The 16,798-nt window shown below is 43.0% G+C and overlaps 1 long non-coding RNA gene across 1 annotated transcript; it reads right to left on the minus strand.

Annotated features, from left to right (window-relative positions):
- Positions 1–12,586: 12,586 nt before the first annotated feature.
- On the minus strand, positions 12,587–14,604 carry LINC02694 (long intergenic non-protein coding RNA 2694). Its single transcript, XR_011625223.1, has 2 exons — positions 14,388–14,604; positions 12,587–13,000 (listed from the first exon to the last, which is right to left on the minus strand). It is a non-coding gene; the product is annotated as a long intergenic non-protein coding RNA 2694 (long non-coding RNA).
- Between the last annotated feature and the right edge of the window lie 2,194 nt (positions 14,605–16,798).

Genomic DNA, 16,798 nt, shown 5'->3' on the forward strand with positions numbered 1-16,798 from the left:
CTCAATTTTGGCTTCTATGACTCGTCCCTAATTCACCTGTCTATAATGGCATCTACTTTACCCAAGACATTGTAGCCAAGTCTTACATGGTCTCCCCCAAAAGAGACACTTTTAGAAAGGAAGGTCTCTGCAGGGAAAGAAACAATCAACCTCCAAAGGAAGGGAGTAGTACTCAGTTCTCAATCTTTAAAATCGTGTGCCTGAGCTGGGCACGGTGGCTCATGCCTCCTAGCACTTTGGGAGGCCAAGGCAGGCAGATCGCTTGAGCTCAGCAGTTCGAGATGAGCCTGGGCAACATGGTGAAACCCCCTAACAAAGACGTAAAAAATTAACCAGATGTGGTAGTGTGCACCTGTGGTCCCAGCTACTCAGAAGGCTGAGGTGGGAGGATCATTTGAGCCCAGGAGGCAGAAGTTGCAGTGAGCCATGATCACACAACCACATATCACCCTGGGCAACAGAGCCAGACCCCGTTTAAAAAAAAAAAGAAAAATCATTTGCCTGCCCAAGTTAAACATTAATAAAACCAATTTTTACTTATCTATGTTTTAAGTTTACATATACAAATCATATGAAGAAAAATTTATCCTCTTCGTAATTAACATGGAAGAAGTTTCCGTTGCAAGAATAGTGTGTTGCTACAGAAAATAAAGAGGATACTTTGAATGGATGAAACCCCAGAGAATATGGTCAACAGTAGATGGATCCATCAGTGCCCTTTAAGGAGGGTACTTCCTATTAACCATAGAACTTTCATTTGACCACTCAGATGAAGTATTCTACTGTAATAGGATATTGAATGAGACTTTGCTGCTGCCTAGAATTTTTGACATTGTGCTAAGCTGAGAGCAATCAAGGAAAGGTAGCCTTACATTCCCAGGAGATGTTAAATACACATGCACATGACTGACTAAAAAACTACAACACTAGCCCCATGAGTCTTAGCCTGCCTTGTACCTGCAGCCTATTGAAGAGCTCAGGGGCACATGTGAACACAGAAATTTGGACCGACTTCCCACTTACAGAATCACACATGTGTAATCTTGTTTGAAACACAAAAGAATTAGATTGAAATTAGGTTGTCTCCAAAAAGCTATAGGCCAAATAGAATAGCACACTATTTAAGAACATGTTGTTGGAACTGGATTTAAGTCATGCCTCTGCCATTTGCCAGCCAGGGAATCTCAGCAAAGTTACTCCATCTTTGTGAGTCTATTTCCTCATCCTTAAAAATGCAGATAATGGCCAGGCACAGTGGCTCACACCTGTAATCCCAACACTTTGGGAGGCTGAGGAGTGTGGATTACCTAAGGTTGGGAGTTTGAGACCAGCCTGGCCAACATGGTGAAACTGTCTCTAATGAAAACACAAAAATTAGCCAGGTGTCATGGCGTATACCTGTAGTCCCAGCTACTCGAGAGGCTGAGGGAGGAGAATTGCTTGAACCCAGGAGGTGGAGGTTACAGTGAGCTGAGATTATGTCACTGGACTCCGGCCTGGGTAACAGAGCGAGATTTTGCCAACACACACACACACACACACACACACAGCAGATAATCACAGTAGCTATTTCACAAGGTTTTGTGAGAATCAGAAGTAGTGATACTTGCAACATGCTTAGCACAGAGCCTGTCCCTGAGTCAATGTGATTTATTATTATATACCAGACATTCAGCCAGCCAGCCCTAGAAACTGGGCTCAGAAAGGCATTTGTTTCTCCATCTAGAACACAAATATTTATTCTTTATATGAAAGATCCTTTTCCTGTTTCATGGGAGATTTTGCATTCCAAGTAAACAACTATAAATCTCAAGTACACATCTGGATTTCAGCGGCTAACAGGGAATACCAATGGAAAGCATGCAGGGATGGTGAAAAACCTGTTTTCCACAGTCTTCCTAAAATTTTGCAGCTGGTAGAGGCTCTGCAGTGGGAGAATCACCACTGAATTTTACACCTTTCCCTGATTACATCAATAAGCAAAGGTATCTTTCCATTTCTTCATAATTGTCTGTTGTGGGAAAAAGAAAAAAGCAAAATGAAAGAAAAATCCTAAGAGACACAAGTTGTAAAGAGTCACATAAATAAAACTGAGTCAGGAACCATGAGTTCACACAACTTTATTCTTAGGAAGCTCTCTATAAACATAAATGGTTCTACCGCTGAGGATGACATCATTGGGTGCCTTCTCTGTTAAACAGAGATACTGCTGAGCCACACAAATTATGTTTTTCCACGTTACCAATAACTTTCCACGTTACCAGTACCACACTTTGCCTGTGTTACAGCACATTCCTCTTGGTGCCTGGAATACACAGGCTCTCTCTTTTCTAACTTCTCTGATCTTGCCACAGATGGTTACTGTGACCTTAGATGTCTTAGGCCCATAATCATACCAACTGAGTTAATTGGCTTAGACACTCTTAGGAGTGATGCAGGGGCTCCCACCTCTGGGATAACACCCACCGTATTTCTAAAACTGCTTGTGGGAAATTTACAGGGTCATGGTCATGTTATTTACATGCAAATAGGAAAGAAAATCCATTCCAGCAGGCCACATTCTAACTACAAACACAAGAGGTTATAAATACACAAGAGGAAAACCAGTCTGTTAGCATTATCTCCAAAGGCCTAGGAAAGGGAGCCAACTGCTTAGCCATCACAAAGGACTTGGGCAAAATCCTGTGACCCCTGGCATCAGATATTCTCCTTATGCTAATTTTGCAGATAGCGTCTTTTGCCTAACATTTTCATGATTAAGCCAAGGACAGCATAAAATATATGCATTTCTTAGAATTCCATTTATATTGTAATCACTTCTCTGTGCTGCTCTGAGGGCAGCAGGAAGTCTCAGACTGGTCTTCAATCTTCCTCAAGGGCTTTCTCTGACCTCTTTATTAAGAGCAGAAAGTTGCCAGTAAACATTCAACAAACTACACCTCCTCCAAGCTCAAGCTCTGTGTCAAGTTCAGATCTGATGGCTTTAGAGCAATGTTCAAAGTCAGTTCGTCAACCTTTATCCCTAAAGTTAAATTTTTTGTTTTAAATATTTTACTTAGTTTGCAAATTTGAGCAGTTTATTAGCCTCCCTAGGAAAATAAAGGAAGGAAAGCTTTATCTCATCATCTTGGGTTATCTGAAAACCACCTGCACTGCTCAATGTGGGAGAAAAGTTGATCCACAGCACCATCTCCTGGTCATTCTTGGGTATTGCACTGAGCGTCAAAGAAAAGCGGAGCACTTCTGAAGAGTGACTTTCAGGCCATTAAAGTACACCAAGCCATCGATGGTCAATCAACTATACCTAAAACATAAAAGTGTGCATTTGGCCTTCCCAGCAACCCCTAGGATGTTGATTTGTACCAAGTATTAGATTTCATCAGCGTGGCATAAACCCAGATACGCTGAAAGCTAGCAAGAACATGCAGGTTTCAAAGGGAAATTGAAAAAAATCCTTTGTAAAAATGCAAAATACTTCTAGTAGAATACTAAAAGTATAAATTATGGTTATAGACTATAAAAAGAAGATGGACATAAACATTAGAACAATGAACACTGGATTACTAGAGAGGGGAGGGAGAGACGACACGTGGACTGAAACTACCTACTGGCTACTCTACTCACAACGTGGGTGCAACATACTCATGTAACAAATCTGCACGTGCGACCCCTGTCGCTAAAAGTTGAAAAACAATTTTAAAAAACAAAAAGGGAACATGGAAAAGTGAAAAGAGGGATGTAGAAAGATTGCAACCAAGATGGTTTTTCTCTAATATCACTTAATATTACATATTTTGGGTAACAATAAATGGGGACAGGCAGGCAATCAATAAGTTGTTGTTGCAGGAAGTTGTACTGGATATGCAAAAAGGATTTATGCCAGTTCCCCAAATCTCACTTTAACAATGGGTCATAAGCACAGAAAATATTCTCCCACGTAGAACACACCAAGTGTTCCCAATCGCCTTTGGGATCACTACTCGGTTCTGCCCATCAATCTATCCTTTTTCTCCCCTACATGAGCAGTGAGTCACTTGAGTGGGCACAGCCTGGAAACTGAGGTCATGTCAGAGCTTAATCCAGTATCACTAATGACCAGATCTTTACCTGTAAATCATATAGTACCAGCAACAATTGTTTCCCAAGTTGGTTCACACAGAATCCCTTGGGGGAGCTTTTTGAAAATAGGTTTCCAGGCCCTTCTAGTTCTGCCACAGAATCGCTACACCTGGAAACCAAAAAACTTCAGGGTCAACATTCTCCCCCAGGTGATTCTAATCGCAATCTGTCTGTGGACTCACAATTGGAAGCCACTGGAAGATCACAGCTGTATCTTATTGAAAGAGGAAAACAATTAAATTCTTGCCAGTCTCGCACTGCTTACAAGAAGTGTGGCGTCAGTTCCAGGTCATCAAAGGTCAGCATTTTTTACTACAAAAGTTTGGTTACAGTTAAGATGTTCTCTTCTGGGTACATCATTGCCAAATGAAGAAATAGACCAATTTATATAGTCAGTCCTCCATATCCACAGGTTTCACATCTGAGGATTCAGCCATCAGCAAATCAAAAATATTCCGAAAAAAAGATTGGGAGTAGCAATATTAAAACAAAAAAGTCAACATAGTGTCAACAACTGTTCGCACAGTATTTACATTGTATTAGGTATTATAAGCAATCTAGAGATTATTTAAAATATATGGGAGGATTGTATAGCTTATGTGAAAATACGTTCTATCAGGGACTTGTACATCCTCAAATTTTTGTAACCTTGGGGTGGGTATGCTGAAACCCACCCTCTAGAATACAAAGAGATTACTGTATAATTCATGATTACTTTCTTTCCAAAAGCTTTCTATATGAACTATGAAAGCATTTTAATGTTAAACTCTGAACCCAGGAAGAAAATTGTCTTGGATAATGGGGAAGGGAGTGCATACCATTACACAAAGGAGGAGCCCCTTGCAGGCTCAAGAACCGTCTGGATGACTTGGGAACATAAATTGTGGCAGTGGGCTAGCAAGTTTCTAGTGGAGAAAGACTGGAGGCTGGAAGCTTAATTAAATGCATTTGCAGCAAATTTGGATGTGAATTAACAATGCCAAAGCTAAGACGGGACTTGAAAGCATGTTTTCTTCAGGGTGACTCAATCTCATTTCCAGGAGAAGGATCCCTATATAGTCCCTTAGTCACAATTAGTCCATCCCCAACATTTGTCTTTTTCTTGCTCTCACATCCCTCACCAGAGTCCATATATGACAATGTTAAAGCTGACTGTGATGCGTATCCTGACTCCTAGTGTCCTCCATGCACCGGGGAACAAGTCTGCACCCTCAATTTCCCAAGCCCTGAAACACCTAGAATTGGATTTTTTGTCCACAATGGAAGCTCATATATGTTAGCTGAATTCTTGAGAGAAGCTGCTGACACGTTTGGTTAAGGAGTAAGAATGTGTTGCCACTTTGATTAAAACCAGCACTTTAATAGAAAGTACAGTCCCTAATGACAGATTATCCAAAGCTAGAAAAAAACTGTTGTCGCCAGTACCTTCAAGAATCCTTTTGGCTGTGATTCCTCAGCCATGACTGAGGGAGGACTGTGAGCCAGGGTTGGTCTCCCCAGAAATACTTCTCACCTGGTCAAGGATTACAGGACGTACAATTGCCTCTAGATTTCCCACCATCTGCCTGAAATCTTCACCACTTCCCCTTCTGACAGCAACAAAAGGCAGCGATGTGCATTGGTGGCAGTTCTGTGACGGTCCCAGAAGTAAATAAACCGATTCTAAGAAAATGGAAACCATGGCCTCGTGAAAGTTAGATGTCCTGACAGTCCAGGCAGCTCATGTGATAGGTGATCTGTAGAAACTTTGTTTTACTCATGCTGTTAGGGGAGGACAAGAGGAGGAGGAGGACCATTACGTAGAGGGAATACAGAAGGGAGCAAAACAAAGAATTTTCATTACGAGAATTTTTATAACCAAATAAACGATTTTTTTGTTTGCCTGTCAATAAAATTGTTTTCATTGTAATTTACATGTGTCCTGCCAGTCAATTTAACGAAACATCATTTTCATTTTATTCCGTTTACTCCAGAATCTCTGCTAAACTGGAAGCATTTTACTTCAGTCCTGTGAATCAATCAATACGCACCTACTCTGAGCACCTACTGATTACCATTCATGCTGGGTACCACAGCTTAAAAAAAAGAACAAGTAAACCGATTCGATTCTAAAGGGCCTTTACCTGTAACTGAGACATAGACTTATGAAATTAACAGTGAGTAAAAAACACCACAAACTTACTATGTGAAGCAGTCAAAACAGGACAATATAAGCAGACGTTTAAAGTACTTACATTAAAAGATAATTTTAAGTCATTCATTTCAAAATAATCTCCTAAGTTCATACTTAGGAATGCCCTATCCCACAAGCCTGATGGATCTAAAAATTTGATTTATATCAGCTATAAATTAGGGAGAGGTAGCTCTGCTTGTAAAAATAATTTTTTTCTTCTACAAGCGGATTTCTCACAGCTCCCTTGGAATTGGCAACTTGAATTGAAAGCAAGTTTTGGTGATAAGAGCACAGCCCCCGAGCCACACAGCCAGGCTCAATATGAGCTCTGCTAGGTTCTAGCTGTGCGACTTTAGACAGGTGATTCAACATCTCTGTGTTTCAGGGTCCTCGTTTGTAAAGAGGAGATAATGACAGTGCCTCCCCCATAGAGGGGTTACAAAGATTAGATGAGTTCCTGTAATTAAAGTCCTTGGCACCATTCCTGGCCCTCACCTGCCACGGAAAGTGGGGCATGGCACTGCCAGGCCCAGGTGCATAGGAAACACCTGGGCAGGGAGCCAATCTGGTACTAGATAGACGTCTTTTTCCCCCAGAGAACTCGTACATGTTTGCATGTCTTTCTGAAAAGCAACTAGAAGTTATTCCTTTGGGAGATGGAGGAAGACAGCACAAATGCTATAATTTAGCTATGTATTTTCCCCCTTTTATCTCAATTCTTAAAACAGAACTTTCTCTGACATCAAATTGACGACAGGCTCTTCCCAGCCACTTCAGAGTCAATTCCAGACAGCTGGAAAAAGAAGGAATCCACAGCAAGAAAATCACCGTTCTGATTAGATGCCAGCTTCTTCCCATCAGGCATCAGATAGTCATTGATTGACTGGATGGATAATAACTTGCTCCTGGATTGATGCTGAATATAGTTATATCTCTGTGCATAGAAAAGCCAAGCCAGCCAGGCATAGTGGCTCACACCTGTAATTCTAGCACTTTGGGAGGCCAAGGCGGGTGGATCACCTGAGGTCAGGAGTGTGAAACCAGCCTGGCCAACATGGTAAAATCCTCTCTCTACTAAAAATACAAAAATTAGCCAGGCATGGTGGTGGCGCCTGTAATCTCAACTACTTGGAAGGCTGAGGCACGAGAATCACTTGAACCCAAGAGGCAGAGATTGCAGTGAGCCAAGATTGTGCCATTGCACTCCAGCCTGGGCAACAGAGGGAGACTCCATTAAAAAAAAAAAAAAGAAGAAAGAAAAGAAAAGCCAAGCCTACTGACATTAGCAGTATCATGTGGTTGATAAATAACCATCATAATAATTTACATTAGTCTCATTTGTATTGAAATGATGCCAGTGTAAAGCCACATGTAAAGATGAATTCAACAAAATCCCAAACCAAATGAAATACTGGTTCAGAGAATATTCTTATGCTGTGATTGTGTCAAGCCTAACAGAATTTAAAAATAATGGCCTAAATAATTCTAAGTGGTTTCATATAAACAGTTGCAGATAGAGTCCAAAATAAATATTTTAAAAGATTTTCTGAATATTGGTTCAAATTCAATTTATTCTGGATTTTGATTTCAGTCTCTGGTGCTTGTTGCTTTTATTTATCTTATCTCGGTAAGTTGTCCCTGAAAAAAATAGTAGGAGCCACGTCACCCACCCTTTAAAATTTTTTTTTCAAATAAAAATATGGAAAAGTGTACAGGTCATAAACAAAATTTTCACAAACTGAACACAACTGTGTAATTAGCACCCAGGTTAAGAAACAGAACTCAGCAGCACCTCAGAAGCCCACTTCATGCCTCTTCTCCCAAAAGCAACCTCTATCCTGACCCTTAACTACATAGTTCAGTGCATCATTCAGCTCTTGCTGCATAACAATCACAAAACTTCAGTATTTTATCACTCACTCACCTGGGGTGGTTGTGTAGGCAAGTCAGTTCATCTTAGCTGGGCTCTTGTTGGGTCTGACCTGCATACCCCGGCCGATGGATGAAATGAGTACTCAGACACAGGCATGCAGTGTAAGAGCAGCTAGGTGACTGCCTGGCTCTCGTGGCCAGACAGCAGCCTGGAGAAGCTGGAGCTGCTTGCTTTTATTCAGTGCAGGCACAATGCCGAAAACCTGGAGCCAACACAATCTGTAGGCAATTAACATTTATTGTTCACCTTCCAGGGAATGACAGGTGCGGGGATGATCAAAGGTCAGTTGCTGGTCAACATAAGTAAACAAGCCTGTTTAAGACAAATTCCCCTACACTCCCTTGTACCTACTCCTTGTCTTCTGCCTCAGGGTTATAGAACAGCTGCTTTCAGCTTTTCTACCCCTGGGCTCTGCAGGATCTTCCAACCTTTCAGAAGGTTTACGTCCTTTCCCTATAGTTTATCCCACCACCGTGACAGATCCCCCACAGGCTTTCTCTTGCATCTAGGGGGTTGGGAACAGCTCGCCTCCAGCAGGCTAGCCAGGGCATGGCCATGGTGATAGCAGAGAATAAGAGAACAAACAGAAATATGCAGGCATCCTCTTTATTCAAGACAGACTTTGACAGAGCCAGGATTAGAGTGAGGCTAGTAGAGTGAGTGAGGCTAGTAGAGTGAGGCTAGTAAATTGAGTCATGCAAGTGCAGGGTCAGCTCCTGTCTTTATTGAAGTTTTGACATTTTGTCCATAATAGATTTTTCTTGAATTAATTTTGATTTTTCAAAAACATTGCATTAAATATTATTTTTCTTGATTACTGAGGATTTTGGTGCCTCCTTAATTTTAAGGCTGGGAAAATTGCCTTCATTGTCTCACCGTAGTCCTGACCCTGCTGGGGAAATACACTCCACATCTTTGGTGAAAGGAGCTGAAGTCATATGGCAAAGGGCATGGATTGTAAGAGATAAAGAGTTAGAGCTGCTAGTACAATCAATCTACTACAATTAATTTTCACCATTTTTTAGGCTGGGTGCAGTGACTGATGCCTGTAATCCCAGCACTTTGGGAGGTTGAGGCAGGAGGATCACTTGAGTGCAGGAGTTTGAGACCAGCCTGGGCAACATAGGGAGATCCCATCTGTACAAAAAGTTTTTAAAAAAATATTAGGTGGGTGTGGTGGCCTGCTCCTATAGTTCCAGCTACTCAGAAGGCTGAGGTAGGAAGATCCTTTAGCCTGGGAATTTGAGGGTGCAGTGAGCTGTGATTACGCCACTGTACTCCACCCTGGGTGACAGAGTAAGACCTGGTTTGGAGCCATTTTTGTATTTTATATAAATGGAATTGGACAATGTGTGTTCTCTTGAGTCTGGCATCTTTTTTCTTAACGTTATATTTGTGAAATGCATCCAGAGTGTTGTGTGTAATTGTAAATCATTCATTTTCATTGCTATACAGTATCCCGTTGTACAAAGACACCACAAGGTTGAAGGGCATTTGGATAGTCACCATTTACAGCTATTAATACCACTGTGTTGAACAATCTAGTATAAATCTCTATTAAATATATATATGCATTTTTGTTGTACATGTACATAGGAATGGAATTGCTGGGTCCGAGGGTGTATGTACATTCAGTTTTAATTGTTGCCAGTTTCCCAACAATTAATTCGTTTTATTAAAGTTGTTGGTATGTAGTCATATGAATCTTCCAGTTTTGATCTTTTTTAAGATAGTTTGGCTATTTTTGGCTCCACATTTCTAAATACATTTTAGAAATAGCTTGTCAATTTCCGCAAAAGAAAAAACCTGCTGGGATTTTTATTGGGCTTGTTTTGAATCTGTAGACTAATTTGGGAAGAACTGACATCTTTTCAACATACCTCCATGTCATCTTAAATTTTTCTCCATGTCTCATACCTTCGTTATATCTACTTTGAATAAGATAGGTAGCCAATAAATATATAAAATAGGTGGTTAATTAATGCATTACAAGGCTTTAGACTTAATGATATTTTTTTAGTCATACTACACATCTGCTATTGTTCCAATGTCCTCACTAAAACTCTTGTTGAAATTTAATTGCTGTTGTTACAGTTTTGGGAGATGGGACCTGTAAGAGGTGATGAGGTCCTGAGGGCTCTGCCTTTGTGAAATAGACGCATGCTGTCATCACAGAAGTGAGTGAGCGATCTTGGGAGCCTGGCCCCCTTTTCCTCCCTTGCTCCCTCTCTGTCTCTGTCTCTCTTTCTCACACTCCCTCTCTTGCCCTTCTGCCTCCCTGCCATAGGATGGCCCTCCCCGGAGGACAGCACCATGCTCTTGGACTTCCCAGCCTCCAAAACCATACGCTAAATGAATTTCTCTTCATTATAAATGACCCATTCTGTAGTATTCTGTTACAGCAACAGGAAACCTATTAAGACAACCTCTTCCAGACACCTAAACTCATTCTTCTCTTCCATTCCCCTAAGCCTTGCACACGCTCTTCCTTAGTGGGGTAGAATTCCCTCCCTGCCCTCTATCCCTCCCGCCCGACTAAATCTAGTCTTCCTTGACAAGTCTGTTCAAATGTCACTGCTCTGCAGAGTTAGCAAGCCCTCTTTGTTTTCTCCCACTGCATTCCTTCACCTGCTTTTAACTTGCCATGTTGTATCATAATGAGCTGCTCGGGTACCCACTGAACACTTGGCCTACCAGAACCAGCCCAGCACTAAGTACATTTGTGTTGGATAAATGAAAATGACTATTCCACTTTTTGCTAGGCTGTTTGGTTCAGGTGTTTTTGTCGGGCTGTTTGTTAGTTGATTTGTTTTGTCTTTCTAGGACTTCATTTGAATTGAAATTTAGTCAAAGAAAAAAAATGTGTTCCAGTTTGGCAAAGGAGTACATGTCTATCTGATTGTTGCTTCATTATTTATTTTGATTTGAAAATATTTCTTTATATTAAACCTCTTTACAATGTGGATTTGAAGCAGATAAATTGTTTGGTCTGATTCACTTCACAGCTTCTGAGTTAGTTTAGAAGAAAACCATCAACTGATGTTTCCAGTAACGAGTAGCAAGAGAACTCATGAAAAGGCAGGCACATCTCCAGTGACCACTAGGTGGCAGTTTCACTCTCAATATGACCAGATTGACAATGTCCATCCAAGAAGTCTGGGGCAGGCAAGTTGGAGCACAAAGTGAAGCTTAACTAGGCCTGTGGGTGGAAAAACGAAGACCCAAACTCAGCCCTGAAGAAAATTGAATTATGGAAAAAACAGCACATGGAAAATGTAAAGGAATGCCACTAGACATTATTTCACTGAAAGGTTAGCCAAGTTAACCACAGCCACAAAATCAGTAGAGAAAAGACGTGCAGGACCCGAGACAGGCCAGACAGTATTGAAAGGCAAAGGAGTCTCCAGTCTGCCCTCCACGGCTGGAGCCCAGCCCCCTGGGGAAAGGCAGGATGGTTGCAGGCTGGTCATTGCTGAGTCTCTGGTAATGTGCGGGATGACCATCCTCAGATATCTGTCAGCCAAGACTGCATGGTTCTCCTCTTCTGAGTAATCCCAGAAGGAACTCCTTTATAGTTCCCATTCCACAGTTGGATAAGGGACTTTTCAAGCTCAAAGTAGGAACAAGGGGCAGGGCTTATCTCTACAGACAGCCGAGGTGGCTCCTATCACAGCAAATCCAGACACTTTATGGGTCTACTCTCAACAGGCCAGCCAGGGCCCCTGAGGAAATTACTTGGACTATTAACCTCAAGGAGGCTGCAGGTCGAAAGCATCAACCGACTTCTATCAGGAGTGTTTTTTTTTTGTTTTTGGTTTTGGTTTTTTTGTTTTTTTGTTTTTTTTTAATGACCCAGATTTCTTCTGCCCTAGAATAGGAAAACTGAGGCCCAGAGCAAGCCAGGGACGAAGTAAATCCATCCTACATGACTGAGAAGAGAACCTTCGGGTGGGCCTGAGGACACAAAAGCCCCAAGGAAGCTGTCTTGGCGGTGTCCAGGTTATTACAATATAACACCCACTCACACGTTTGTGGTAGGGCTTTAACTTTTGCACACGAAGAACTTAAGTAATCGAATTACCTGTTTTCTCTTTCTCTGCTACCAACCCCAGAAAGACTGCAAAGAATAGACACTTGAATCTAAACCAAACTGCCAGGCTCAAAGGACACTGCACCAGCTACAAGGTAATAAACACCACGGGTTATAGGATCCGTGAACGGGATAAGCTCCTTTACTTCCCCCCTGCTGGAGTGTGAGTTATAAAACAGACTAACAAGGAGAGGGAGAGACAAATTTTAAGGAAGAGCTAGTAAGAAGGCACCTGCAGCTTCTCCCCAACATCTTCCACACCACACCGACATCAACCTCCAGGCCTAGTTTGGGTGGGGAAAGGAACCCCCAGAGGATCTGAGAGGAGAGATTGCCATGCACTCCCCCTGGTGGACTTTCCCAGGTAGCAGCCCCCACAGACACCTCTACCACTGGGTCTCAGGAAGACAGGAAGTGGTGAAGGGCGGGGCACAGTCAGGTAGGACGGGCTGGAAGCCACATCTGGGCTTCTCTTGGAGTCAAACTTTGTAATGGAGGAGATCCATGCATTTCCTTGGACCCAGCATGGTCTGAAGGCATGAGCTGCAGCTTGCATCAACTTGCCAGCCCTAAAAGGACTCTTGGAGAAGAGAAGGGAAGCATCTTCTCCTGGGTTCCAATCCCTGAGCTCTTGTTAGTGACCCTGGGTGAGATGTTCACTTGCTCTGAGCCTCAGCTTTCCTCCCTGTAAAATGGGGATAACATTACCTAATTCATATAGTTGTTAGAATTAAAGGAAATAAAATTCATCAAGTTTCTTGTACAGAATAGATGATTAATAAATGGGATGGGTCTGGAGCACCTGCCTGGGATGGAGCCACTGACTGACTTTGAAGCAGCAGAGAGTTCTATGTGCTTCCTAAAAACGCCAGGCTCTAGCAACACCTATACCAGGGGACGTCAGCAGAAAAGTAAACCCAGCGTGCCAAGAAGCACTTGGGACCAGAGAAAGGATACCCTCCCCATCACTAGCACACAGCTAATCATGGAGAAGGACTTCTCTACCAATGGCAACCACCAAGGAAACTAGGGACACCAGAGCCAAGAAAATTATGTTCGATTACAAAATACATTCCATTTTACAGCCATTTGTATTAATTATCAGTTGCTACTTTAATAAATTACCAAAACTTTAACAGCTTAAAACACACACTTACTATCATTTAGTTCTATGGGCCAGAAGTCCTGTGGGTCTCGTAGGACTGAAATCAATGTCTCGGCAGGACAGCATTCCTTAGAGGCAGCTCTCGGGGTGAGTCTTTATCTTGGCTCATTCTGGTCTTGACAGTTCCGTGGGATTGTAAGACTGAGGTCCTTTCTGGTTGCTAACTGGGGTCACCCTGAACTCCTAGAAGACATTTGCTCTGTCCTTATGTAGAGTCCCTACCTCTCAGAACCAGCCACAGGGCATGGAATCCTTCTCTCATGGCCCTCTCTTTGACCCCATTTCCCCTAGATGCATTTCTGTCTCTGACTGCACCCAGGGAAGGCTGTCTGCTTTTTAGGATTAGATTGGGCCCATTTGGATAATCCAGGATAATCTCTTTATCTCAAGATCCTTAATGTTAACCACACTTGCAAAATCCTGTTTGCTATTAAGATAGCATATTCACAGGTTCTGGGAATGAGAATGTGAACATCTTTGCGGGGGGGCATCTTTCTATCTACCAAACTATTATACACTCACCAGGCATTTATTTACTACCTTAATGGCCAAGTACAGTGCTATGTGCTGATTTGATGTTGCTAGAAGGATCATCAGGCAGGGGAGAAAGTCTAGGATGGGTGGTGCCCCCCACTGGGACATCTGACTTAGAGCTTTGCAGTACTCCAGGGGATGCTGTTGACATAAAATACAGTGTGGATTGTAACTCTCACCTCTCACTCCCTTAACTCTCTTGCCTCCCCAGTCCTTGCCCCTGACTCATACAGGCTGAAGCCCCAGTCTGAAATTGCTGGAGGTGTCTAATAAGGTCATTCCAGATCTCTGGGAGGCAGGAGCTAAGTTCACCAGGGGACTCAGATGGTGACCCTGCTAGATCCACGTTCAGCTATAGCAGAAAAAAACAAACAGCAGTCCAAACAAACCCCTGGAGACACACACTGCTCCTGCTGTTAGCCTTGCTTCCTGGCCTGGTTTCATGGTTCTTCCAGGGACTAGAGAGAGAAATGCCCAGGTCCTCTTGGGCCCCTTGTAGTTCCATATAAGAATAGAAAACCTGTCACTAACTGAAATCCCTTCCGGCTGAGGTTCCCTGGCCTATATTTTGCAGCTCCAGGGTTCAGCAGAGCTGCCAATTTGCTGGTGGGTTCTCAACCACAAGATGGTGAGTCAGCACAGTGGTTGACTCTCAGCAGAGAGGCTGCAGCCTTCAGCAGAGCTCCCAGTGGGGCAGCCTCCTCATCGGCCTGTGCTGTTGTTCTGCCCCTGCGTTTCTTCCAGTCCTGGACATTCCTGACCTGGCTGGCACCCTAGTCGCACACCCAGGAAGCAGTTCAGCCCGCTGAGCACAGTGCTTCCCAAAACCATGGCATAAGAGGTGAAGGATAGACCAGGGAGGAAGTCTTCAGCCCAGTCTGACAAGCACAGACCAACGTTTGGCCAACAGCAACTCAGGCTCTTTGCTCTGGGCCAGACTCCAAACATGAGTGTGCTGGTGGGGTGTTCTGCCTTCCCTCCCTCTGCTCTAGAATTCAGATCTGGAAGCCAGGTTGTGACAGCTGGGATCCAGACACAGTCCCCATCACAGCATCACATTCTGGCCAACCAGGCTTCCAGTGGCAGAAGCTGCCACTAGGAATGGGCACCAGTCCTCTCTCCGTTAAAAAGCCTTTGCTTCACACCACGAAACCCAAAGTGCCAGCTGTGGTTGTCACTTCTGCTCCTACCGCTTAAAATTTCCTGGCAAGGCAGACTTTTAGAGAACGATTCCCCCACCAACATAGCATTCCTTTTTTAAATCTTTCCTGTACCTCTCTTAGGGCTAAGTTACTGATGATAGCCCTGAGTGATACGGAACAAGCTGGCAGCAAGGAAGAAACTTGTTAGCAGTGACAAGCTCCAGATGACAGTTAGGTGGCTTGGAAGACCAGTCTTACTCTAAAGAGATCCTGCCCCCATCCCAGCTCTGGATTACTTGGTCTGGTAGGTTTTACAGGGTATGACCCCAGTTTTCTGTTTAAGGACATTGGCCTCCAGATATGACTAGGAGGGAGTTTTCCTCTCAGGTCTTTCTGCAAAGATCACCATGACAATTACCAGAATAATAAATATCTATAATCACATGCAATCTTTAGCTTTAGTAATAGAGTGTGACAGAGAACTCTGCTGCTGCTGCTATTGCTACTGCTGCTGCTAATAGTGATGATGATGATAAGGAAGACACGAGATAATTTGACCTTCCTCAGCCTCCGATGGCTGATTACAGGTAGATGTGGCTTCTGAACCAAAGTTATGTAATTCCCCTCTTGTTCCTGATCCGCTTTTAGCAAAAGTTCCCTCGAAAGGACCTTGTACCTTCTTGAAGTATCCAACACACAGTCATCTTTATGTTTTCCTACCAAGTTCCCACATTTCTGCCTCAGTGGGTTCTACAGTCTGAACCCCAGAAACAATTTAATAGTTCAAACATCTGGCAAGCTATTACATTAAATTGCAGATTCCCAACCCAGAGTAGAAGAATCCTTGACTGCCTGCACCCCTCCCCCGCAATTCTGCTCCACCTCAAAACTGCCTACATCATCTCAACCACCCAACTTTTGGGAAATAGCAGTGAATTCCCTCTTCCTTTTCATGGAGACTAGCCCAGGTCATAGACCCAATCTCTTTACTGGGGACCTAGGCTGATAATTTTGAGCACACAAAATCAGTAGTAAAAGCAAAGTCCCACAATGTAGAACATCCTCAACTGAGGAGAGAGCTCATTGGTTGAGAGTGTTTGTAGTATCATGCACTGCCCAGGAATGCAGAGAACACGTAGCTCTGTTAGCTCTTCTTGATTTAGAGTGGAAGACAACTCTTGGAATGTAGGGAAAAACTTCTACGGCTGTAATGGAAATAAAGATTCATAGTTTTTAAATAATGGAATCACAATGAATCAGACCAGGGTGACATTAAACTGGATGTCTCTGTCCTTAAAGTTGAAGGTGAGATGGTTTCAGGCAAGCAGGTAATGCCGTCACTGGGAGAGTCTCATGTGTTCCGGGAAGACAAGGCTTCCAGCATAGAACATCTGGTAACTTTCCAACTGTTACACTATCTTTTAGGAAGCCTTAACATAAGTGTCCAGTCACGTCCTGGAATTGGCCTAAGTTCCATGTGTGCTCTTAAAATGAACTTGGACCCTACTCTACTCCAGCCCATCAACCTTCTCGTTGTTCTTCCAACACCCCAAGTTTGTTTCTACCTTGGAGGCCTTACCCACTGTTGCCTCTGTCTGAAATGTTCCTCCTCCAACTTCTTTGTGGCCAGGCCCCTCTCACT

Source organism: Macaca nemestrina, chromosome 7 (assembly GCF_043159975.1).
Source record: "Macaca nemestrina isolate mMacNem1 chromosome 7, mMacNem.hap1, whole genome shotgun sequence".
Classification (NCBI taxonomy): domain Eukaryota; kingdom Metazoa; phylum Chordata; class Mammalia; order Primates; family Cercopithecidae; genus Macaca; species Macaca nemestrina.